The sequence below is a fragment of the Corvus brachyrhynchos genome, unplaced genomic scaffold, assembly GCF_000691975.1.
Source record: "Corvus brachyrhynchos isolate BGI_N302 unplaced genomic scaffold, ASM69197v1 scaffold116, whole genome shotgun sequence".
NCBI lineage: Eukaryota > Metazoa > Chordata > Aves > Passeriformes > Corvidae > Corvus > Corvus brachyrhynchos.
The window spans coordinates 2267170-2294940 of NW_008240221.1; the positions used below are offsets into that span (position 1 = coordinate 2267170).

At 38.0% G+C, this 27771-nt stretch overlaps 1 long non-coding RNA gene across 1 annotated transcript in view; it reads left to right on the top strand.

The window, feature by feature from the left end:
- The window catches only part of LOC108449311, a 129468-nt gene that overhangs the window by 68000 nt on the left and 33697 nt on the right, over nucleotides 1-27771 (top strand). Inside the window, exon 3 of the long non-coding RNA XR_001865470.1 lies at nucleotides 12909-12993. This is a non-coding gene — a long non-coding RNA (uncharacterized LOC108449311). The remainder of the gene's footprint in view (nucleotides 1-12908; nucleotides 12994-27771) is intronic.

Genomic DNA, 27771 nt, shown 5'->3' on the forward strand with positions numbered 1-27771 from the left:
TTTTTTTTTCTTCTTTTAGGTCTGTTAATAAACTTCTTTATATTCTTTCAAGTTTGGTGCCTGCTTTGCGTTTCTCCTAATTCTTATCTCACAGCAGATAAACAGTAATGAGTATTTTGGACCAAACCACTACAGTCTACTTTAGAAAGACTGTTATAATCCAAGGTATTAACAGGTAACTGAGACACAGAGAGTGTCTCACCCAAAGGTGCTTCTCTAAAGAGTTTCCTTAGGTAGTTTTCCATTTTAATTTCAAGTAAATTGCTATATAGTTATTCCAGAACTTAAATAACAGATGATGGAGAGAGAGTTCCAGACATCTATTCTTACTTCAGGATGTGTTTAACCCAGGCTGAATATAGGCAGCATAGTTTAGATGAAGATAAGGACGATATGGCTATTTCTTTGGATTAAATAATTCAAGATTTAGGAATACGTATATATATAAAAAAAAAATCCCTCTCCTATTTATTGCTATTTAATATGAATATAAATTCCCCTTTTGATGAGTTTAAAAGGTGAAGTTGTAAAGCACAGTCCCTGCTGAAGACAGAATTATACCTGGAAAACAGTGGTCCTGTAAATTATAAGGATTGCTTCATCTTTTTTGTGGAGATAAATTTGCACCTTTTTTGTTTCCCATGACCCCCTATTGTATTCAAACATATGTATCTTGCTCCTGGAGTCAGAATTTTCTTGTGGGAATATACAGAAAATGCTAAATGGAATGGTGATTTATTTTTGACATTAAACCTAAACAAACATTTTTCTCCAAAGTTTTGAAAAATCCTGTTGTTTCTTTTTCTTCCCAAAACAATTTGGTTATTTTGCTCTGCTATTATTCTGTACATAATCCATTTTTCCCTCTCTAAAACTGATCCATCACCTTAGAAGAAAAAAATCTAAAGCCTCTGCAGGGAACATATAAAGCAAATGACCAGTTTGACTGTTATTCTCTTGATAAAACAATCTTATCACACATGGTTTTGCTAATGCAGAAAAATTGCAGAATATGAGATAATCATGCAATACATGTTGTGTGAAAATTATCCGTATTCTAAATTTTCAGAACAATAATATAATTTAATTTAGTTATAATTAGATACACTCAAGAAAATAGTACTATCAATGAAGTACATATCTTTGTCTGCATCTTCATGAATTTTCAGGAAATTACAGTAGACGGGTTTATTCTTAGCTGACAGCACAGAGCTGGTGCTGATACCTAGTTTATCTACATATGTAGTTTATTTTTTATAGGTGTTCTGCTAGGTTATGGTAATATATGCAAAATTAGTTCTAATTAATTAGGTACAAAGATTAGTGTTCACATGTGATGACCAGATTCTGATTCTGATCTCCTTTATAGTTGCTGACATATTAATTTTAATGAAGATAACTAGGTATAACTGAGGATAGAATTTGTGTTCCACTTTTTTTTAAATTTTTTTTTACAGTTTCTTTTTAAACACTGACTAAGCTATCTGCTAAAATATATCTAAGCTTATTAGTGCAAGGCTGTACGAAGTGTACTGCAAATGAAGTATGGAGGGAGATGCAAAGAAATAAATGGCCATTTTTTCCAACATGACCAGGCACCTGCAGGTCACGTTTGTTTCAAACCTGGTTTAAAGCTGTTTTATACCCAGAGATTATTGTGTAAATCCACTGTGATCACCTACAATGACATCCCCTATAATCATAGAATCCATGAGTTAAACTTTTTTCTGTCTGAAGACTGTCTCTCTAAAACTAGCCAAACACGTCTACCTTCAAATTTTACTTATTAATCTCATTTTGAGGCAGTTTTATAGATTCAGGAGATTTCTTTTAAACTTCTGCTCTCCGAGGACAACAGAAATTTAATAAGGTATTCAGAATGTGATCAAGTAATGCTTTATCCTTCTGTTCTTTAAGTCAGACTGATCATCTTTTGATTTTGCGGTGAAACATTTCCATTTTTTATGTGTCCTTGAAATTTTCCTGTGAGATCTTTGAAATCTATAACATCCCTGAAATGTGCTCAGATGAAAAGAGTTAGCATTCCAATGCTAAGTGCTGCCAAATGCAGATGCAATCTGACCTCCCTCTGCTGCTTCACCTTCTGTAATTATACACCCAAGGATCACCTTTTTGACCCTTCAATTGCAATTGCCTCTACCATCAGCAATTCCTTTTCAAAGGCTGCATCTAAGTTTAACTGCAAGAGAACACCAGGAGATACCCCAGATCCTGCTTGCTCCTTGTATAACGAGATCATGTGCTTAGATTTCACCTACATGGAGACAGGGATGTGGGAAATGGCTGGTGACTTTTCCAGATAGCATGCTAATGGAAAGCCAGGATGAAGCAGGGGTCAGCACCTGTACATGGAAATTCAGAAACACTCCTGGACTTTCGATTCCAGAGATAAGCAGAGAAGTTTCCTCCTGATATTGCCTCTTACATTGTTTGGTTGTGAGTACATTTCCTGTACAAAATCTGGAGTTTGTCCTCTGCATTATTTACTTTTATGCTGTGTTAACTTTTATCAACAGTTTTCTGGTTTAGTTCAGATAACTTCTAAAACTTGTCTGAAATGCAAATATATAAATAAAATCCTCATATTTAGTAGGAATTAGGAAACATGTCTCCAAATGTTGGGGTTTTTTGTTGTTTTTTTTTTTTGCCTTGCCAACTTTTTCTTCCTTTAAAGTAACCAGAATATCCTGCATTGCTAAGTGAGATGCTGGCAGAAGCATCAATAGATATTCCTTTATTAACATAAATTTTAATCACAGAATCATCAGGTTGGAAGAGACCTCCAAGATCATCAAGTCCAACCCATGCTCTAACACCACCTCAACTAAACCATGGAATTGAGTGTCACATCCAATCTTTTTTTAAACACATCCAGGGATGGTGATTCCACCACCTCCCTGGGCAGACAAAGCCAGTACTTCACTACTCTTTCTGTGTAAAACTTTTTCCTAATATCCAACCTATATTTCCCTTGCTGAAGCTTGAGACTGTGTCCTCTTGTTCTGCCAGTTGCTGTCTTTTAGACAAAACCAGCAAGTTAGTTAAACAAGAGTTGTTTGTATAAACATTTGTGAATTGTCATTAGTTGCCTTCCATATCTTCAATTTTTTTATTACTCTGGTACCTTGTTATTAATCAGATTATTCTGCCTGCTTGTTTCTGTGTCACAGCCTGATAGTAACTTAGGTTGTACTACCTAAGTAGTGGCACAGTTTATCTTTTCCAGGTTTTTCAGAGCTTTCATGATGTCCAAAGATGTAATAAAAATGAGCACTGATGGTCCAGAGAATTCCTTTCTACAATATTTCTTTAGAAGTTCTTTTGCACAGGTTTTCCAGTCCTGCTGATCCTACATATTTTTTTAAACTAGTGTTCCATGTTTGGTTATTAATGACTGAAATAAAAATCACTACCAAGCTTTTCCCAAGGGCACAAGAGATGTATTTACTGACCACTTCTGCTGTTCCTAAGATCTTATCATTATTAATAAGAATCTACCAGCTCTAATAACGAATTAATGCCACTATTGGAATTATTTTTGTTTCTAAAATGTCCCCTCCATACTCTTGCTCTTATCTCTGCTGACTATAGATTTTTCCAGGAATTATTTTGATTCCTTCACCCATTTTCTACAAACCCAGTTTTCTGATTTCTATTTGCTACTAGCACTTTTCTTTTTTCCATTTTTTTAAATTTGAAAGCTATTGCTAATCCTCTTTAAATTAGATTGTGCTAATATTTTTTAACTTGTCTTTTGTCTTCTGTGTTTAATAAAGATCCAGTCATCATTCATGAATTTCTGATTATTTTCTATCCTCTCTGATGACGTTGCACATATTTGTTTTAAGACCATTTTATTTATTTTATCTAGAGAGGCAAATTTAAGTATTACTGATAAAGACTGGTGTCTTAATGTGATTATGGCAGGAACACAGAACTGAAGATACTACTGCTCATTAATTTTGTGATCAGGTGTTATCTAAGTTGAGGCAGCTTAAATAGTGTTATTCCATGGCTTGTTTAGGAAGTTGTCAATACTGTCTGTGGTGTGTCTAGAAACAACAATTAAATATAGGTCCAGCTTGTGCCATCCTAATGTGCCATGTGCTCCTGGGATCTTATTTAGGACTGACACAGCCCTCAAAGGGCCCTGTGGCTGTAAGGAGTTTGCATGGGATCCAGAGAATCCCCTGAGAGGAAAACAGGTGTCGGGAGAGTATTGGGAAGGTGGTGAATTAGCACATATGCTTGTTCTGATTTTATTCCATAGTTATTCAGTAATCCACAAGGGAAATGGACCCTTTTTTTGGTGAATCCTTAAGACAGTGCAGCTCTCTTAGATTATGTCTTAGAGGTCATGGAGACAACAATCAGTATCTTTGTTTCATGTCATCACTAGTGCCTGATCTCTCAAGTGAGAACTCATGGAAAAAAAGAGACTAAATTTAGCCTTGATCCTACACATGCTTATTAAAAGAACACATCTTAAGTATTTGTCAGCTCTCTTGAAAATGCAAATGCATTACACAGTGAACACAGAAGAGGTGCTCTTCCCAATGTGCTCCATCCCTGGGGAGTGGTGCAGTAATTCTGTGTAAAACAAAGTCCCATTTCCATTTTCCTTCCAGTTGATATTTCTGTGTTTGTATGTGTATAGGACATGGATCTGGGTGGATACGGACGCACACATCACTTGTCAAAATGGGAATTTTTTTGCCCATATTTAAGAAGTCTTCTGAAAGTCTCTGCAATTTCACAGATTTCCAACACACTACCCGAGGAGTAAGAACTACTTAACATCATACAAATTAATAGACCTGAGGTCTGTAATGAGCCCATATTAATAAGTAGGGAATCAGTGAGAATCATTATTCTGTGATTATTGATAAAAAGCTTTTAAAGACTAGGACAATAGTTTATTTTGCAGTTTTCCTTTACCCTTTTTAGAATAAAATAGGCAGGTAAGAAATTTTGTTACTACTAACTGGAGAACTAGCTTACCTGGAAAATTTTTATTTTGGAATTTCTGCCCTGCAGAAACTTGTATCCTTTCCTTGCCAAATGGCACATCTCAAATGAGATCCCCATCTCCTACAGCAAAATTATGTACTGCACTAGAAATAGATCTAGATTGGTACCATAGAAAGTGAGATGCCAGCAATAACCCATTTGACCAGATCAATCTGCCTGCTCCAAAACTGTCAAAGGCTAGGGAGTTGTTCAAAGAGCAGTCTCCAGGAAATAACTAACCTCTTACTTCTTCTCACATTTGCACTCACTTCTTAAATGTTTCTTGTCTGATCTCAGAAGGGTCATAATACTGTTATTAGAAGCTTTCCCTTCTTAAAAGGAAAAAAAAGGATATCTATGAAAACTGCAGTAATTTAAATTGGTCTTCCTGATCTGTCCAAAAATTATAAATTAACTTAATTATTTCCAGTGTTCAGTGTCTATAATTAACTCCTCAAGGAATACTAATTTTGACAACTCTTTTCCAAAAGTAATCACTTGATGTTTAACCATAGTAAATTGGAGCATCTCTTTATGGGAGGAAAATGAAAACATTCACATAAGCTCCCTGAGTTCTTCTGCTCAGTGCTGTAATATAAATTGGAGATTTGCAATATGCTTGTGCACAAATAAAACACACTAAGAGAAATCAACACATGCATGTCCCTCTTTTCTTTGCAAGTGTGTACACACAGGAGCTATTGCCATGCTTCATAACTTTGCACTCTCCCTGTGAAAGTTCAGATTAAATGGTAATGTACCGATCCAAGGCTAACGTGAAGGGATTAATATCTTTCCTGATTTTTGACAGGAAGAGGGAAAATCTATGTTCATAATAAGCTAAACCATATATTTTACTGGAAATGACATATGTAGAATGATTTTATAAAAATGAATCTGTCATTCTTTTCTGATGTAGTTCACTATCATAGGGCATCAAATTAATCTTTTATAGATCTGTGTTTGTGGTATTGGCTTATAATGATTTGTGGTTGTTTTCTTCCAACGAAGTAAACTCCTGTGAAACACAGAAATGGCCATGAATGTTACAATCACAGAGCCTAAAGAAACTCTTCTGCTTGGGACTGATAGTCGCACCCTAGGGTGATTTTTCTGGGTCAGTTAAACTGTGTTGGCAGTCATTCTTTCACTGCCATGTGTCTGCTGCCAGTTAGCATTGATTGAACTGGTGGCACCTAAAGAAAGCCCATCAGTGTGAGTCCAGAAATTCAAGTTCCCCATGGGAAACCTATCTGCAAGGAAGCGGACAATCCTCTTAAGAACATATTGTCATTTCTGCATCCCTCTTTGAAGTCTTAGAGCAATGGAAGAGATTAAATATCTGTTCCCTCAGAAAGAGTTTAATAACACATCACCTTTATGTTTACATTACAGGTTTAAATTCAGGTATTCTTGTTAGGCAGCTTGTGTATTAATCTCTATTCTTGGCTCCTCCATAGGGCAGGTATGCCCTTGCCTGTTGTGGCAGTCATCACTAGGATAGTGTTCTTGAGAGGATAACAGAACCTGAACTCCACCTAACCCACAGAGCCATGCAAAGACAGTAATATCAAGATCAGAACAGATAAAGTATGTTTAACTTTATCAAATACATTATTGTAACAAAGAGGTTTCAGTTTTTCTGCTAAATCATCTCCCTTGTGCCTAGATGGAGGCAGTTCCTTATGAAAGGAAAAGCAGGAGGGAGGGAAGCAGAGACTTTCGGGGTCCTGCAGGTTTCAGGATGGCACTTGCACAAAGAGAAGCAAAGTGCTTGTCCTCTGTTTTTTTGCAGGGTACAGATTCTTCTTTCCTGCTTCCAAGATCAGCTGAGTTCAAAACACAGGTGTCCTGGTTTTGGTCAGGACAGGGTTAACTTTCTGCAGTAGCCGGAAGAGGGCATGGCCAGGACCCTGATGGCATTTGATATCATCTCACATAATTGTCAGGGCAGGGGAGCAAACATGGCAGGGGTTTTTCTGTGCAAATAGTTTCTTTAGACATAGATGTATATAATCTTATAGCTTTTGTCATCAATATTGTTGCCGTTACTGTTGGTTTTCTTATCTCATTGCTGTTTCTAGTAAATAGTTCTTATCTCAACCCATGATCTTTGCCTTTTGTGCCTCCCATTGGAGAGGGAATGGCATGTGGTCCTTTTCATAGGAGTACTAAATTAGAGAATACCATAGCTAAACCAGGACAACACAACTGTCTCATCCTGAAAATATGTTAAGGTACCCCTTTGTAAGAGGTAGCTTCTACCCCTATAAAATCTCAAGGCCTCCTATTCCTGTTGAAGAGGGGGTATTCTTAGTCTGAAGACCTCTGTTTTCAGGGAAGGAGAAGATAATGGACTTGCTGTCAGGATTCAGTTCTTCTACATCCTCCATGCCTTATTTAAGGTATAACTGAAATCTATGCTGTGACTGATATTTAGAAAGATCAAGAGTGGCTTTCTTAATACTATTTCTCCCCTAAGCACTAGGGTGATAATTTTCCTGTCCAATCACTGTCCAAACTGGTCTCACTTCTGTTTTTTTTTAGGTAAACGTTGCAGTGAAAAATCAAAAAGATTGAAGGGTTATAATTTTTTTCTTATCTGAAAAGTGTTATTCTTTTAACTTCATAAAATATTTGAAATGTTACATTGCAGAAGTTATTAGTACATTAAAAAATCTTTACACCAGTATTCTGTTTCCTAGATAAAATCAAGTGTTAAGACATTAAAAAGGAGCAAAACAGGTTTGTCCCAGAAAATTGGTATAGAGTTTTGTCTTTTTAACAGTGATTCAGGACTTCTTTTAGCCCTTTTCAAAAGAAATTTGTAGTGCATTCAGTAATTCTTTCCACAATACTTAGAATCAGTTTGAAAACTGATAATTCCAAGAGTTCTGGAAACCTAATGTAAATTGCTCGAAGGACAGAATGACAGCACTAATCGTATAAATCATGCTAGCACTAAATAGTGTATATTACTGAAAATTGTACTAACAAACAATATCCTTATCTGACATAATTTACAGTGTTATGATCATTGTATCATATATCCACCACCCACTGCCTCCTTCCCACTTCTTACAATTTATCATTTCATTCTCTAGGTTGGCATCCCACCTCATCAGTACTGACTTCCTTCTGGCTGCATGAGTGAATTCCTTGCACATAGTATCTTTGCCTACAGACCATCCCCCTGCAAGTGTGTTGATCAGGCCACAGAGTTCAAAAGCCACATTTGAGCTCAGACTGTGCAGATGGGGAAGATACCAAAAAAAGACAGCTCCTTCCAAACTGAGGGTCCATCTTGCCTGTTAGAAAATATCTGTACTTGTTTTGCTAGAGAAAGTATGTGTTTGAGCCTGACTGATATCTGTGATTTTATATACTACTTGACTGTCAATGTGCTCACGGGCAGGGTGATTCATGCCAGCTGGCATTTTCCTAGGTCATGGCCAGATGTGATGCAAGGACACTACTTGCAAGAGGCAATATGGTCAACATTCCGCTTCTTTGAAGGGTGAAGGAAAGGAGCAATTCCCATGCCACTTTTTTTCTCAGGGTTTGCCCACATCCCCTTTCTTGGCTGGCATGGGTGTAGTTTGCACCCAGAAAAGTGTAGTCCCTCCACCCTACAGTGTTCAACAAAGACAACAGAAGAAAAAGTAATTTTCTGCTATATTGAACAGGAGAGGGAACAATTTGCTACTCATGCCATCAGCCTTTTCTGGACCAAAACTGTAGTGGGGTCATGCTTGAGGCCTCCTCCATCATGCTGGGTGTACACAAATCTCATGTTACATATATCTATCTTCTTGCTTTATATGGATTTGAATTATTTTTCCTTATTGTTGTTTCATTTTGTACTGTTTTACTTCAAATGAAATAATTCTGTCCAATTAACCCCTTTGTGCAACATGAAAGTTGTAAGTCAGATATTTAGGTACAAGATGGGAAGTTTTGTAATTATTTTTCATATATTATACCCATGTGACAATTTATGTTGTAAAGCTACTACATTTACATTATATTTTAATTAAATGTTACTTTTAAAGGTATTTAACAAGATATCCATACATGCTTCCTCTTGGGATTACTAACTTTTATTATCTTAAGCGTGTCATAGTGGAAATTTATAAAAAATCCAGTGTTCGGCTTCTTTTTATTCCCTTTGTGATCCTGGTTTTGATAATCATTATTAAAGTACTGTTCAGCTTAATGGCTCTGCAGTAAAAAATAACAATGCCCTTGAGAGAAGAAGAGATTTATTGGAACCACAATGCAAATAAAAAAACTATTGCCAAGTTTGGTGTTTTCCTAAAAGCTTTGTCTATACTAGTAAATAAAATGGGCCAGAGACTATTCTCTGTCCCTGAGGACAAATGATATGGTACAACCCACATTTAGGCAGCTAAACCCTCTTAATTCTCAAAACAAGGGAACTACATCCATACTGCTGATTGCGAGCAATCCTTAGAGTGCATCACCCCCCCAAATCATGGTCTGGGACTGTTTCTGGTGGTGTTAATTGGTTTACATCCAAAAGTCTGCCAGAAGCTAAGCTAACAGGGTGGATGCTTCTGTCCTTGCACAGGCTCTGTTGCTTATTAGTATAGTCATGGCCATATTTCTACGGAACACTGATCGCACAGCACAGCCAATGATTGAGGGCTGTGGTAACCATTCATGGCACTTGTTCAAGTTGCAGCTCAGTACTAGTACTTTCAACTCAGAACAAAAAATATTGGATTTGAATACTCAAAATAAAACAATTCCTTGGTTTACAGAATGTCTTTGAACAAAGGAGTAAATTCATGTCATGTAGGTGAAAGATGAGCTGCCCTCAAAAGATGGCTAAAAACAATGGATAAAAAGAAATTAAAACCCACTGGCTTCTAACCTTACTAAAGGAACACCTAACTAAAGAAAAACTTTTATTTTGGTATTCTAAACACTCTTAAGGTTCTCTGTGAAATCTAAGTCAGGCTTTTAAATGAAGCTTGGCTTTCATTGTGCTTTAACCCTTAAACAGGGGACAAATGAATCTTCTTGGAGCTCCTGCTGAGGCAAATGGCCCTTAGTGCACTTGTTGAGAGCTAGCTGAGGTATTTCTGTGTTACGCTGAGCTGTGCACCCTGCATCCTGTGCAAGACATAAATCCTTCCCTGCTCGCCCTTTACTTCAGGCAAGAAGCAACTCCGATGTTGTTGGTATCAGCATTAACTCTGTATGGCAGGCTGAGCCATGGCACGCTGAAGCATCAAGGAATGAAGGTCAGGCAATACCCTTTGTCTCTCAATGCTCAGGTGAGCAGGGTGCCAGGTGTCACATTCAAGAAAACAAGGCTATTTATAGGGGAGATCATTGCCTGCAACTCAGGAAAGCGCTTGAGCACATGATCAATATCCAGCATGTTTGCAGCTGGCTGTATGAAACAAAATTTCAGTGGTTTCTTGGATTCTGAACGTTCAAAGAGTAAGAAAGATCTCTTGAGAAGGAGACATAAAAGCACCAGGGGAACAGAAAGAGGACAATTATGCCAGATTTTATTTTAAAACACTGAGCTATAAATGTGAACAAGAGCAAAATGGAAAAGCAGTTCAAAACACTGGAGGAGGCAGGCAGCCAAAACATTTGTCTGAAAAAGCAGCTTCTGTGGTACACTTGGGCTAGAATGTCTTGTGTTTGTAGCTTGCTCTCAATGTTGGTTGACTTGAACATGATTTTGCTTCTGCAGCCAAAAGCAGCCAAGGCCTAATGGATATAGTACATTCTTTGCCATCTTCTGTTAAAAAGTAATATAGCAGTTTAACACTGAAAAATTTGCATCTTTGAAAATGGAAAGCAAAATCGTCTGTCTCTATTTCTGATGGATATGGATTTTCTTATTTTGCTGGAGTTTTTTCCCTAGAAAATTTAAACTTATGTTCGGTACCTTTTCTATTTAAATTAGCTATGGACCTATTCAGATGTTTTTCAAAGAGCTAATCCAGCAGAAAGTTTTTCAGAGTCTTTCCAGATCTAGACAGAGAGTCAGGGATTATGAAAAGAGTGAAAGCCACAAAATCTGCAGCTAGCAAAAACTGTTGACTTTGATGCTGGGATACAGCCCTGTTTGGTGCCTCTTACAGCTATTGCTAGGACTGCTGACAAGTTCCCGTTTCCTCAGTGATGAAGAAGTAATTTTAGCCACAGCAATTAGCAAAATAGCTGGATATGGACATTCAGCTGAGGAGCACAACAACAAAGATGTAGTCTTTGGTCACATTGAAATGAAAGAAATTCCATCTGCATACATACAAAAAAGGGTCAGAATAATCACAGAAGCAGTACAGGCTCGGTCCTTTAAGATTGTTTAAACTTGGTGAGGCAACACTCTTCATTTAACTTTGAAGTTGGCCTGTTCTGAGCAGGAGCTTGGATTTACATAGATCCCTTTGAACCTAAATTATACTCAGGTTCTAATTTTAATATTCTATAGAAACTTAGCAAAGCAAGGTAAAAATTAACTAGATATCATCTATACCTTTCTAATCTGCTTTATTTATGGTAAATAGTATCTTCACTTCATTTAGAAACATAGAAATCCTGGTATTTATATTTCAATATCCACATAATTTCCAGAAGTCATCCAGATATAGACACAGCTAGATGAAACAATCTTCAGTTAGTGTTTTACTCGACACACAATCTAATTAATATTTTAATATTGGGTCTTCCCACACAACCATTTTTCTAAACTACATATATTAAAAGGTAAATCACACCTAAAATGTTGGAAAATTATGCTGGACCTCAGAGAATTTCAGTAGTTTTTATACCACACACACTATGAGTTTCTTTTTCAGCTTGAAGCTCTGAGCTTCAGGTTTCAGCAAACCCAAAATTCAAAGGAAGGTTAAGGAAAATTACGTTTTCTCTGCTTCTTAGTCAAAACCATTAATGCCACAGAGGTTTCCATGGCTACCGTGGTACCGTGACACTGAAAAAACAATTTATTAAATCAATGAAAAAGTAAAGAAAGAGAACACGAAAGAAAAGACCTCTGCTTTAACAAAATTTCAATATAAATATTAAGATGAAAGAGAACCACACATACACAGGCAGAAAGCAGGCTGAGTTGGTACCACAGCAAGGCACTTCTGAGCAGCTTCATTAGCAATTGCACTTCATTTAAATGGGCTTCTCATCCTCTCAAAGCAGCATGGGGAAGTTCAAGTTTAAAGGTGGCCCTAAGAGATGATGAAGATTTCTCACAGTGAAAAATTAAAACAGAAGCATGGTGACTGGTGCAGACAGGTAAATTTATCAGGTAAATAAGGGGACTTAAAAGTTCCCAGGCTGTCACTGCATGGCAAGAGTGCTGGCCTCACACCACAGCCTGACCCAGGCCTTCCAGACAGAAAAGATTATGGCTGCGTTTTGTGAAGGAACCCAGTCCTTAATTATGAACAGTCTCGACATTTTCATAAGCAAAAAATGGTCTTTTCTGGTGCCACGTTAACATTTAAGCCACCTTTGAAATGTAAACAAGTGAGTGAATGTGTCTTATGTGTGAAAAAGGTGCAGGAAAAGTCTATTCAAAGGAGAGTGTGGATGAAATTGGATTAAAGTATTTTAGGTTGCTAAGCAAGTATATGTATATCATCTCTTATCATGGCACAGTCACTGTTTGTTGCAACACAAAATACTCTTCTAGGCTTGTATTATAACAAATGTTTGTATTTTAAAATAGAATCTGTAATTTGATTATTTATTCCTGCTAAAAATCTGGCCCTTATTAATTTTAACATTAAAAATTTCATAAGAATTTTCTCTGCTCATTGTTGCATTTAACTGATGATGAATATACTTCTTCCTTTCTTCTCTCCTTTCTACAGAGCAAGGTCAGCTTTCTGTATGGTTCATGGTAAGCCAGCATCGAAAGGCAGTATCATCCATCATTTAGGTTTCCTCAGAAGCTACGTGAGCATGGCTGTTGTTGGCTTATAGCTATCCTTGAAAATTTCACCTGGTTAGGTTGGCCTGTCTGGTTCTACCCTCTTAAATTTCACTGTCACTTGACTCCTTGTGGAAATGAGAAATATTTACACTGCTAGAGAATATTAATATTTTACATTTAATCTTCATGCTCAGCAGTTGCTTCCATTTGTAACTAAGCACATTCACAGAAATTATGTTTCTTGCTCAGATGCTTTGAGGGCTGATATAAACTCAGTGGGACTCTGAACTGGCATCTTTTTCAGTGAGTCCTCTAGTTTTGGCAGTATTAAGCTGTTTCAGAAAGATTTGATGGTTTTTTAAATTGCTTTAGTATAAACAGAAAATAATTTTTCAAAATAGTAATAAAATAATGGCATTTTGATTTTTCAATGGGAAATATCTTTATTGCTATTATTAATTGACTTCATTTAATTTTCTTTCCATTTCATTCTGATTTTATTTTTAAAACTTAAATACCAGTTTCTCACATTCAAGGTTAACATTGTGGTTCAGGTGAAGCAAAATATTATTTTTAAGAATCTGGTTCTTAGAAAGTATTTTCAGCTATCTTATTTTAAAGTAATTGTTGTTAGTATTAAATTTACTTTTATTTTCCTTAACTGAAAAAAAAGAAGCTGGCAGCACAGCTTTAATCTTAACAGGATCTTTAGTAATGAGGGCAGCTGCTCACTAGATAAATGGCTTTCATTTATTCACTCATTTCATCTTGGACACCTAATGTGATTGACAAATGTGTCTATTCAGGTTTTTCACTTGTTCTGACATCCTAGTGCTGGCAGAACTTCACTGAATTACTTGAGAAAATCAAACTGTTGCCACAAATCAACAGGTGCAAACTTATGAATGTCTTTCGCACCAAGCACGGTGGAAATAATCTCAAGAGAATAATTACGTGAGAAGTGATGATGGGTCTTTCTAATAGAGAGCCAGCAGACAAACATACATAGTTTGCAATGAATTGCTGAGATCTGACTGTCTGCTCAAAGCCAGTGATGGAGCATGATAATTCTGCTGCAATGTCTCTGATACTCAGACTTGAAGGGATCATTTAATTTACTCAGACTGAGCTGATTAGGTGCCTTAATTCTCAGGCTCTGAGTACCTTACAGTACTTCAGGGCAGTTTGGTTAGACAGCCTGTTAGTCCTTCCTCCCTGACCACTGGCAATAGTCCTGAGGATGTCCAAAACCTATGGACTGGTAATCTATGCAGTGAAAGGATGTAAGTCTGGGTATTTAAATGTAAAATTATAACCACATAATTAAAGTTCTATTTTCACAAAAATTTCTTCCTATAAAGTAAGCTCAACATATCAGTCATGCATTTTTCTTTATGCAGGATCTTCAGGGGCCCTTGTACTCCCTATAGGATTATATTTCACGAGCCATCTGCTGAGAATCAAGGAAAACCTTTATGCTTCCATCATTCTACCCTTCCTCTTGCAGGATAACACAGGCACAGTAACAGCTGAAAAATCCTGGAAAAAGCCTTCCTGTTTTCTGTTGCTCTTCAACTCTTTTATGACCCAGACCTCTTCTGATACTTAACAGTGCATTCATGGGCCATATTCTAAAACAAAAATAGGTGACTAGTCAAGCAGCAGAAGTGATACCCCTTTTTGACTTTTGTATAGCATGTTTTACTCCTAGGGATTGTACTCTCACAATATAAAAGTTGTAAATTTGACAGAACACTTACTTGAGGCTTATGAAAAATACAGAACTGTCAGTAAAGCAGCTATTACTGAACGGTGTAACTAATGACAGAATCTTTTTTGATTTTGTTATTACTAAAATCTTTTTTTCCATACTTGATCTAGAAATCATAGAATCATTGAGGTTGAAAAATATCTCCAAATTAGAGTCCAACTGTTAGTCTAGCACTGCCAAGTCCACCACTAAATCATGTCCCTAAGTCACTAAAGCATGTCCCTAAATGATCCATATTGCCCACTCAGTGCTGTCTACCTTGTATTTCTGCTTCCCTTGATTTTCAGGAGAAGTCTCTCATCTGCTCACCAGACAGACCTGACAGCAGGGAGTTTCTATCCTCACCATTGTGGGAGCACTTAGACAAAGTCTATGAGCTTGAAAAACATAGCCCTTACAGATGGTGTTATCAGTGATAGGCAGTGCCAGAGATGATAAAAGCATTTAAACCAGTAGAGAGGATGAAAGGGTGGCAGTCTGTGTTTATATAGTGGCATTAGTTTCTTAGGAAGTAGATGAAGCAGGAAAGAAGAAAGAAGAGACAGTAATCAGCGTACCAGAGCAGCCACCACACCTTGCTGAGGATAAGATTAAGCCCTTCATCTGTGCCTATTGAGGACACACAAACACAGTGTGAGGTACATGGCTGTCTGCAGGAAAACGTCCTAACAAGGTCTGAAGGTTTTTGTTGCTTTCTGGAAGGAATAAGAAAAATAAATTGCTCTGAGTAGAAGAGAACCACCTGTACTGAGTGGCTATGGTGCAGCAAGGCCTGGAAACAAATGGTAAATGCAGCCATGGAAGGAGCCCATATACAGTTGTAAAGATACACATTGGGTGTCCGTATAATTACTTGCTTGAATTAAGTCTAGTGAGCTGTATTTCTTACAAAATCAAGCCAAAAGGTAAATGAACAAAGCAAAAGATGTCCTTAAAAATTACTGGTATCAAGGTTAAGGTTTTGTGAAGCGTATATACATCTTATGTAAATAGTACAAAAAGGACTATCTCTAGGATAAGTAGTTTATATCACGCATATTAAGCATTTTCTCCTTATTCATCTTGATATCAAAGCTATTATTCAACTTTAAACCATAATGTTTAAGTAATTACTTATTCTAATTACTTTAGGCAATAAAATATATTTATACCTTTTAAACAGCAATTTCTTAATTTGCATATTTTCATTAATTTAAAAAAATGAATAATTTAGAAGCACAGTAACAGGTGATTTATACTAAAAGACATTTTGTCTGTGAAGAACAGTTTACCCATTTTTCCCATATATAGCACTGGCCAGCAGCCCAAGAGCTTTGGTGTCTGCACTATGGAAACTAAAGGGCTGCAACATCTTTTAGTTAGCTCCTTTGCTGTGGATCTGTTAATAAAACAACTTCGGCTGTTTCCAGATTATCCCAGCTATGACTGATCGAGGCCTGGTGCAAGTTAGAAAAGCCTCAAGGCTGCTCTAAATTATGAATGTCATATGGTCCCCAAAGAAACCTATTACATAGGGTAATGCCTCATTTGCAAGGAGCCAGAGCTCTGTGAGGCTGTGGACGGTCTCTTCAGTCTTTGTTTTCACTGAACACAGTGGTGGCAGATTCAGATCTAGGCCAGGCAACAAAATCCAAATTCTGAATATCATACTCTTTGAGCTGGGTTTTGTTGCACTTACCATGTTGAAAGTACATAGCAACTTGCATTATTGAGGCGCTGGAGCACATTCAAAGAAGGGCAGTGAAGGTGGTGAAGGGTCTGCAGCACAGATCTGGTGAGGATTGGCTGAGGGAGCTAGGGTTGCTTAGCCTGGAGAGAAGGAGGCGCAGGAGAGACATCACTCTCTACAGCTACCTGAAAGGAGGCTGTAGAGAGGTGGGAGTCAGTGCCCTCCCAAGTAACAAACCATAAGACAAGAAGAAATGGCCTCATGTTGTGCCAGGGGAGGTTTAGATTGGATATTAGGAAAAATTTCTTCACTGAAAAGGTTGTCAAGCACTGGAATGGGCTGCTCAGGGAAGAGATTGAGTCAGCATCCATGGGGGTATTTAAAAGTCGTGGAGATGTGGCACTTAGGGGCATGGTTTAGTGATGGACTTGTCAGTGCTGGATTAATAGTCGGACTTGATGATCTTAGAGGACTTTAGGAGGAAGAAGTCAAATTAGAGAAAACAAGAGTTTTTGGACCTGATGTACATGATAAAATAATCTTGTGACAGGTTTGGCCACTTGTGGAAAGTTTAGGGATTCATAAATAGAACATCTCTGGGTGACAACACGCCCTGGTATGGAGCATGGTGTGCAGCCCTCTGCAGAATTGTTACCTTCATTATCCACCACACATCTGTGCTGAGCACTGTACTGGAGTTAATTTGGGGATTTCTATCCCACTCTCCTCTGCATAATATAAACCACTACTCAGATCTGCTTGTGGATGCAAGGAGAGATTCTTATTTGTCATTCTGTCATTCAGTGTGGTGCAACACTTACAGCAGTTTATTAGCATGGGTCAGATTTTTCTCCAACAGTTTTCACATAGCTTTGCAATTCTCCTTGTCTTGCACATCTGTATAATGAGAGATTAGAAAATAAGGAAATGGTAGGGGAAAACTTAAAGAACTTTGAAATAAATACGGATTCTTAATTGACTTATTCTTTCTTTGCATGTTTTGTTGGGTTTTTTCAGTTCTGTGGTTTCTCTTGGAGATCACAGTTTGGGTGCTTATTTTCCCAGCTGGTTCCAGGGTGGGTTCCTCTACACAACACAAAAATCCTCTCCTAAAGTGAGGAGCATTCTTGACATTTCTGGTTAATTATACATTTTAAGGGTGTGTCTAGCAGAGAACCAAAACCATTGACATAACTGCAACAAAAAGCTCCTCACTATGACTCTTACTGAGGGCAAATATTTCTGTTTTCAAAGGTTTATAGCGCATTTTGAAATGAACACTTACTTCATTTCAATGTGGAATCATACTCCTCTGTTTTCAGACAGAGGTGTGCCATTTTTCTAAGCCACTGACCATTTGTACTAAGAAGTGTTCCGAGTCACACATAAATTGGTGTGTTACCTACATGCCATTGTCTTGTTAGGGTTAGAGCTCAGCAGCTCGTGAGCCCAGCTCCAGTGGTTGAGACACTCATCCTTTGGCTTAGAGCTGATTATCAAACACTTGGTTATCAGACAGAGAAGTCAAACAGGCTGACTTCCAGGACAGATCACCAATTTTTTAAGGAATAAGGGAAGACAGACCACTCTGGTACAGAGTAAACAAATCTTCCCTCCCGTCTTTGAAACCCTGGTATCCCAGTGTCCCTAACTAACTTATTAACTGGACCAGAAAAACTCACAAAATACCCTAGCTGTGCTTTTCCCTCAAAACAGCTCTATTTCACAGATGGATTTGTGCTCTCGATATGTGTGATAATTTTCCTTCACTAAAGGTTCTGTAAGCCATAAAGGCAACCAGCTGTCATTATTTTCAGGTCTCCTTCTATCTGTCATGACTTTTACAACTCTAAAGTTCCTTGGTTTGCAAGAGAAGCTCTCAAATCATACCTCTACTTGATGAACACACTGAAAAAATAAAGGCAAACATGTAGACATTCCAAGCTTTCACTCCAGTTTTCTGATGGAGCTAAGAGGATACTCTTACTCAGTCAGGTAATAGGTGCAAGTCAGCTAAAGCCTTATAGCAAGCACAGGGTTAATCATGCTCCTCATCCTTATTCAGTGTAAACCAAGCCTTGGCATTGTAAAAGGGACTGTGTGAGGGAAGGGAAGTTACTCCTTTGCAGTGTTGGACGCACATAAAAAACGGAAAAGCTCTGGAGATAAAAGAGCAGGGTCTATCATGGCACATAGAGGAAGGGGCAGGGAAAGGAGGAAGTAGGGTTTAGATTTCAATTGAAGTGCAGGATAATTCAGTGATCTGTGAGAATGTTTTAGCACTTTTCATGAGCCTGAGAATTTTTGCAGTTTGTGTTTGCTAATTTTAAAATCTTATTGGCATGCATGGTGATCTCTGAGTAGTGAGAACATTCATCTTTCAGGACAAACACTTTATGATAGGTTTTAAGGTGAGGGAACACTTGTTTACGTATTGCTTGTACAGTCTAGCCAATTTGAGTGGTTTCTGGAGCAATTAAAGTGAATGAAGCGATACATGTAGAAAATCCAGGAAAAAATCAAACTTTTTAAATGGCTTGCCTAGGAAAATTTTTCACACACATATACTCCATCATAGTCCTACCATAAAAATGCTTGAAACCCCTACATTGCAGAGAATCCAGAAAGGCCTCCTGCAAAGGTTTTCTATCTGCAATGAAATGTGTGTGTGTGTGTGTGTGTTTGCATGTGTTTGTATGTATATGTCTGTCTGTACAACTCAGGTTCTCAGTGCTAGAATTATTCCCATCTTAATATTTGGCCATTGACTACTGTATTTGTCTCTCATTTAAAGTCTTTGTCATACTTCTCTTTAGTTCTGTCCTTTGTACTTCCTAGGAGAATGAAGTTATAACCCTTGAGTCACAAAAGAGCAGTGTACCATGGTGCTTGCACTAGCAGGAAATTTTCCCCAATACCACACAAGTTTAATGGAAATAATTTGAAAGCTGAGTGAATTTTTGAGAGCAAACATCAAGGCTGCAAAGCAGTTCTCAGAGTATTCATGGACAACTGACAATGTAAGTGAAGTTCAAATGGCCTTAGTTGGAAGAATTTAGCAAATCTTTGCTGTTCCCCTCCAACACATAATGTTTTGAGATATATATCTTTTTGCTTTTGCAATATATTTTTTAAAGATAGTCATAATGGGTATCCAGACTATAAAGGACCCGTTTAACATAGGACTCAGTAGGAGAGCTCCCTGATTGCAAGAGAAACTTCAGCATACAAATCTTCAGCAGTTTATAATTTATGTGGCTTCAAAGAGCAATCCAATTTGTTTATGTAAAAAAATTATCTCCAGATTGTTGAAAAGGCTTCAGCTGTGCTCCTTTTTTTTTTTTTAAAGACTGATAAACACCTTGTTCTGATATTTGAAAGTCATTTCTTTTTAGGCAATGAATAAAATAACCAACCAATTACAAATACACCAAGAAACTAGCCCATCAAAATACCATATTTTAATCCAGATAAAACCAGAGTCTTTCCAGAGGATGAAGATATTTGAGGTTTTTAATATATTTTCCCTTCTAGTTTGAAGTGAAAACTTTTACTATATTAAAAGTGCATGCAATCACTATCTTTCCAAAAAATTTCCTGAATCATTAACATTATTTCTGCTCCACTGGACAATTAATGCTCAGGTTAAACTAGTATGAAACTGGTATAAAGCCATAAACATAAGAGTTTCCAGCAGCATCTTCCTATTTTAGTATTAATGAGAGCAGAACTTTTGTCATATGTGGGTATTTGTGACTTACTTGGTTTAGGATGATAAGCATATGTTTCTCTCTGAGAGCAAGAGAGATCTGAGGATTAAGAAATATGAAAATTCTGCAAGAAATTACTGAGATACTTTTGCCCTGCTCTGAACTTTCTTGATCCCTAATCTTGGGGGAGGAAGGGGAATCCATCAACTTTCCTGTTACCAAAAAATCCTTTATACCCTTTATCTCTTTTGTATTCACTAAGACTAGTCTAGCTAGCTATATATGCTGCAAATTATTCTTTGCTTTAGGTTTGGGGTTTTTTAAGGAAAGGCAAATTCAACCTTAGTTTGAAAACCGATGCAGCAAGGGTGTAATGAGGGCAAATACAGAGGTCACACAGGAGCTACTTGAAATGCAATCTTTTTTATTTAAGCAGCAAATTTGCTCTGTAATTTAAAAACTTGTAAATTTTGCAGTCACCAACCTGTATTCTTACTATTTGTGTTCCATGAATGTTCTTTAGGATATGCAAATATTTCCTTTCAGAAGTATGTTAATTTCTACAGGCTGCTTCAAAAATGTTCAGGCTCTTGCTAGGAATTGATGATGGTGTCATGTTGTGCCAGGTTGCACCACACACCTCTGCCCGCTTGGATGTCACCTAAAGTAACGTCCTGGACTGTGCATGTATGACAGCTGTGTTAAGCCAGTGTGACCAGGGCTGAATATTGAAACTTGTTTTGACAAGTACTTGTCCGGTTAACAACCATTTGCAGGTAGCAAAGGAATGGCATGAGAACCCCCATTCCAGACAAGTTTTGATGTACATTTGATGGGGCCACGTGGGAAGGGTGGACATGACTCATGCAAGGCAGGCACAGCCTTGTAGTGTCATCATTTTCTCTGAAGGAGAGCAGAGGAAGGTTAAGGCAGATACCTTTCTGAGATTGCCCCCAGCACCAGTCTTGTGCCACTCAACCATCCTCCTAATTTCTCAGCGCCTCCATTCACTGCTAGGTGTATCAAGAGCATGATAAAAACTATTGTGTCAAAATCCTCTAAAATGCATTTTGGGGTTCTTCTGAAAAACAGATTGTTCCGCAAGCAGCAGAACTTCAGGCATTTTGCTGCCTGACTCTTCCCCATGTGGTTGCTCATCTTGTACCTCATTGATTTTTCTTCAGTGATCATTCTAATTTGTCTGTCTCTCCTTCCTCTGTATGGTATCTACTTTTAAGAACTAAGTAGGAATTTAATACCCTTGAACTTTTTCCTTTCCTATCACAGTTTGTTGAAATTAGCTAAAAGGTCTGAAGCAGGGGACAAGCTAAGAGATTGACTTGAAGATGTGTAATCTCATATGCTTTTTTTTTTCTAAAAACAGGTTAAAATCAGCTTTTTAATTTTGTTCAAAAACGAGGTTTTCAGGTCATTTTAAGTTAAGTTGGTGAGGACATTCCTGAAAGTGTGTCTGTATATAATTGAGGTCTAAACACAGCAGAAATTAAATCAATATCCTAGTTATTCCTGATGATTTAAAATTGCAAGTACCTTTGATTCAGTCTTTATCATCAGCAACAAAAAAATTATATTTTTTATTACAAAACATTAAAAGGAATTATTTCTTTCACTGTTGAGTATATGTTGAAGAGTTTACTGTAAAGCAAGAGATAAACAGTATTTCCAAAGAGGATGACAAAATGCAGTGTCACATTGAGAAGTCCTTCCGAGCACGGGCAGCTTTCACTCTCAAGTAATTAAAAAGATTAATGTATGGTATTGAAATTGTCACTAGTGCTTCATTTCATTGCTGGTTATGAGGTTAATTATGAGTGAACAATTTTAAGGTAAAATGCAGAAAGTTGCATAGGAGACTTAGTTCTTATGAAGACTGCTTCCAAAACCATCTTTCAAAGTGCTAGAGAAGAGGCTGGTGAACAATAATGAAAGAGAAAATGCCATTTGACACCACTGGTTGTTCTAAGTTTAAATCCTGGACAGTCAGAAGAGAAAGCAGAAGGGGGGACTGGGATGTGGATTTCATACACCACAGTATGCTAGAGTGTTTTCATCCAAGTTATGGTTTCTTCACATGAATACTTTTGTCAAATTTAAGGGTTTGATGGCAATACAGTTTTCACATTTAGCATTTTGGCTCTGACTCCAGTCAGTTTTACATTTCTTGAAGTTGCAACTCATTCTATTGAAGACTTTGGGTTTTGTGTGTCATGAGTGCAGTATTTGCTGTGTTCATAGGGTGGGGATAAGTTCTGGAAGGGCAGACTCCTTAGCTCTGCCAAGATGAGTGTGCGTGTTTGGTTATGTGTTGTCACCACAGAAGATTATTGACAATAGAATCACAGAATCATTTATGTTGGAAAAGATCTTTATGATCATTGAGTCCAACCATAAACCAATGCAAAAGCATAATTTCATATGCCTGTGAATACTCTTAACCACTGAATTGAGATATGCTGTGGAAATGCTTTAATTTTGCTCCTGCCTTTGTTGCTTTCAACAGGTAAAATTTACCCTGCCCAAAAGGTACAGACAATACATTTTTCAAAGTGTGTAAACCACAGAGGTGACTCGAGGTGGAATGGGCAAAGAGGGGCCCTCCATCACAACTGGGAAAGGCTGCAAAAGAGTAGGATGTGTTTGCACTAGTGGGAGGACACTTAGTATTGATGCAAATCCTGTGGCTCCCCACTCAACGCAGTTTGAAGAGAGGCTGAGGCTGCTCTCTGAGAACTGTGACACCCCCCCACTTAAACAACAAATTCAATTTGCTGTTACTGTGTTTGTGCCTGTGAGAAAGTTTCACTCCCACCTCACTCATCTGCTTACAGGCACAAGCACAGCTACAGGGAATTCAGTTTTTCATTTAAATGAATACTGGTGGGAGCTCGAGGTATTCACTTTGCTCTGGTGAAAGCCTGGAAGCTATTAAAAAACCGGAGAAAAGTAAAAGACAGGGTCTGTCTCATTTGGATTGTTCTTCAAGGAAACAGGAGCTACAAGTAGATTAAAACTGTAATGGTAGGGTACGAGCAGATGTTCTCTCTTGAGGGCAGTGATGGAACAATAATTATAGCATATGTTGATGTCCTACAGACAACAGAAGACTTGTACCAGTAACTGTAACTTGATAGATCCATGTCACTATCCCAGGCTCTCTGCGGCTTCTGTGCCATAGCGCAGGGTGCAGCGATCTTCTAAGAGCATGTCCTTGGAGAAGTTGTTTTGCAGGATCAGCTACACACGCACACACACGTGCATGCACTAACGCATGGACAGCTTCAGTAATATGGGTCAGTGACAAAGAGGCAGGAAGCATCTCTGTTTGGGGTTCCCTGGACAAAGGTCTACTGCAGCCACACCGTGAATGGTTCCAGGGAAAAAGATGAGAAAAAATGGAGGGTCCAGGTTTAAGTACGGAAGCGGATCGAGCATCAGGGACCAATGATCTGAGGGCATGGGGGCGGTACAAAGGTGGGAACCAATAGGGAAACTCTGTGGGAGTGGCGATGGGGCAATGGCCAATGGGGGGAACCTGGAGTGGAGAACCTTCTAGGGCATGGGACACATAAGGTGGTAAGGGGGTGGAGGGGCAATGGGCCAACCAGGGAAGCAGAACTGGGGTACGTTAACGTAACAGAACAATGCATCCTGGGGGAAGCCTTTCTGGTCACCCTAACCTGAGGAGGTTCTTTTGGTACTAGGGACTTGTCCCACCAGCGGACTCTCTTTGTCCCTTGTAAGGTAGGCTCGCTGGCCACCACAGATTCAGACAAATATATTGGTGCTGGTCATCTCTATGTTCTAATGCACTGGGAAGAAAAAATGGAGACATCTCATATACATGCAAAAACTCTTAAAAACAATCACATATTTCAAGAAAGGCAAGACTATTATACATATATATATTTATTGTAACAAAGAGGAGAAATCTGATAATTAGTGTTGGATGGAGGGCAGAAGGGGAAGCTTTTCTGAAAGTTTTACCTTTCTGTTACCTGGGGAGGAGGGAACTGGATGAATCAGACAAGAGGCTAAGCTGCATTCCAAATATATTAAGACAAGCGTTGCCTGTAAGTAAAAAGCCTAGAACTAAAGAACTGGAGAAAAAAATTCTAAATCAAGAAGATAGAGTCTGGAGAAGGAAATCTACACTGGCTAGCATGTTAAAACCATCTTTAAAATACAAGCCAGGTTTAACATACATAGCAGCAGTTTCTAGGCTTCTGCTGATAATTCCCACTTCTGGTTGTGATCCTCACTTGGCTGAATTTGGCCCTTATTTTCAGAACTACTGATAGAGTAATGCTTGATGTGCCTGATGCAAATCCTGAAGTATGTGCAAGTGTTTCAGTTTGCAGTCTGTCATGCTTGTTCTAAGATTTCAGCAGATGTTATTTATTTATATAATCAAGAGCAGATTTTATCTAACTTTGGTGGGAAGCTTCCAAGTATGCATATATACACTCTCTGTAAAGGAATACTGCTTTCACTGGGGAACTTGAGAAAACTGTTCCTCCTGAAGGCAGTCACCTTGTTTAGCAAAAAGGTAATTTAGAAAGTTTGATAGAAAAGGTAGTAAGCAAGAAGCATTGCCCCTGGCAAATTTATTTAGAATTTCACCATTTATTTCAATGGAACTGAAATTCTGTTTCCTTAAATATCATCTTACTTTGCAAAAGAGGAGATACTGCAAAGATTTCAAAAGGCTAGAAAGTATAAAAATGTTAGCTTTATTTTCTTAATACACCTTGCTAGAAACCTTTCATTTGCTGTTTTTTTGTATCTTTTTTGCATTTTAATCAATGTGGGCCACTGTGGCAGAGCTCAGGATTTATCTTGGGTGTGAAAGAGAATAATGAAACTGAGACATCCAACTTTATATTGCAGGAACATAATACTTTCCCTGCACTCTTCACGCCAGTTTGCCTGCAACTCTGGCATTAAACAGTTCAACAGTGAATAATGAGAGAGATCGGGATGAATTGAGTTTGAATCAAAACACTATCAGGAATACTACAGGATGACAGATTATTTTTAAAAGATCTATTTGTTTTGGTTTATAAACATATTATTCCATGTGCACATGGAACTTATAAGGGGCCAGCAAATGATAATATAATTTTTTTTAATTGAAAAGTATCAAGATCCAGTTTATTCTGATACAATTTAATAAAAAAGAAGGAAATTAATCAAAAGCATTGAAAAAAAAAGGACTACATATTTTCACTGCAGTGATAGAAATTTTATGAAAGTGTTTAAATCTATCCCTGCTTCTGATTCTTCATTTGCTCACAGGGTTCATGTTATAAAAGGCAACCGGGACAGCTGAATTATTTCAAGGTTGGTAAACACCCATAATTTGTTTCACTATAACAAAGACTTGATGGTTTGAACTCCTAAATTCTATTGGGTGATAGTACAAAAATTAATTTCCTTCTACTGATTTCCCTACTGCCTTCTCCCTCTTGCTGTTCTTTGTAACTCTACACAGCATGTTTCAGAACACTCCCTGAATCCCTCTCCAAAAATGACATTCTCCTCACAGAAGGCCAGAAAAAAAAAGCTATCTAATTGAGCAACAGCAGGATTACCCATGCAATCTTCACCTACATCTGGCACAGCGATAAACAGTGATAGAAAGAAGGCTGATACCTGTGGTTTCTGTTGGTTTGGTGGAATTAAGTGTCCTGGGGCTTTGTGGACAGGTAAGATGCTCACACATCAACTAAAAAAACATAATATATAGTAGTGTGGAAAAAAAAAAAAATGTTAAGTACTCTACTCTTTGGCTAAGCATTGAAGAATTACAGAGAACAGTTCAAGGCCACTGAACTCTGATTACTGCAAGACCTGACCTGTTATGCCAAGGAGTTAGCAGCACAATGATCTTACCTACCTGTTGGAATCAAGAAGTGTTTCACTACCTCTTGGCTTGGATTTTGCCTGCAATGGCACATATGTTAGTTTAGATCTTCATTTGCTATAAAGCCAAGCATAATCAATCCCTGAATCGATCTCCATCACAGAAAATAATAAAGGTTTGCTTGAGCTTTAGGGTTTTTTTGAGAAAGCAGTAGAAAGAACTCCAGTCAGCATTAGTGTGACAGGATGTACTAGCACTAGCTCAGCTCCACCCAGGTAAACTCTGCTGGCTCTGCAAGCTTCTGGCACCTCTTCAGAGAAGCCACCCCTGTAGCCACCCCACTAGCAGAACTTTGCCTTATTTTAGTGTTGTCAGCAATGACACTGAACAGTGTTTCACTGCCCACTTTATTCTGGGAACAAAGAGCTTTGTGTAGAAGTAACTTGGATCAGGTAGGTTTCATCCTGTCTGGTTTTCAGGACCAGAGAGTGGTACAGCTTTCAAGGCAGTACACCTTTGCTTGTTTAGCATTGTGCTTTAAGCAGAAACACTTTGGAACTTGGTGGTCACCCTATGACCTGGATAATCTGCATTGATAATCTCACTGCAGGTAAACTACTGAGGACTACAGTGTCATTAAATTCATGAAAATATGATAAGGTCTGAAAATATTCACAAATATGGGGTTTCTACCCATTTTGTAAATCTGGACCAAAAACATCCTTTGCTTCACCCACCTGCACCCATGGTTTAGCATTTTCTGGTAACTTAAGCACCTTCCCAGGACTCTCCTGGTCATTTAGGTATGTGGGTGGACTGAGTGAAGCAGGGTTGGGCTCAGCACCATGGCTCTAGCCGCAGCCACCTCAGGCTGCCTGGGAACAGAGCGGGGCAGTGACCACTCTGCTTTGGATCTGAGAAGGATTTAGCTGCATGAAGTGAGCTGGGCCATTCCATCTGGCTTTGGAGGTAGAGAACAAAACACTAGCACTCTAGCACAAACGGATCTCTAGATACTCCATTTTACTGCTTAATTCCAAACTGGACTAAGACAACCGGCAGAAAAAAGTCTCTTTCTAGACATCTTTGTTCTTTTTAGCATGAGAAGTGCACAGATCTGTAGAAAACAATGAGCACACTTACAGACATTTCTTTATCGCAGTTTCCTCTCAGCACTCCAGGAGTTTTGGCCAAAGACAGCATCCTTTTATGATTCCCTGACTCTTTCCTATAAATGTTTTCCTTTCCACTGAATCATGTCATTCACTCCCTCCCTTTGCTGTAGATTACTTTACTTTGATTTTGGCTGGTCCTGCATTTACAAGAGATTATTTTGCTATGAAAATATACATTAAGCTTCCTGTCTCTCATTTAAAACTTTCTGACCTGCTCTTTGAGTCTCTCAAAATTATATCTGTGATTATGCTTTTGTTCAGCCCTTGGGGATTTTCTGCTCTCAACTTTTTCTTTTTCAGCAAAAATTTGGAATTACTGGTTCTCCTAGCCTAGTTCAAGAGAGTGTCATCAAAATTAGATGTCAGCAATCTAAATATTACCCTGTTCTTCAAGACCTCTAATACAGAAATGACAGTGACTGGCTGGTTCCACTGTGAAGTAAATTCATAACCAAAACCAGAAGTAATGCATTGTGTTGCTTCCTGTAAAAAGCAAACACTATCTTTTATTATATTTGATATATTTATGATATCCCCAAATAATCAGTTTATTCATAGTAGGTGAAAAATGAGGCCTGACATTATAGAATTA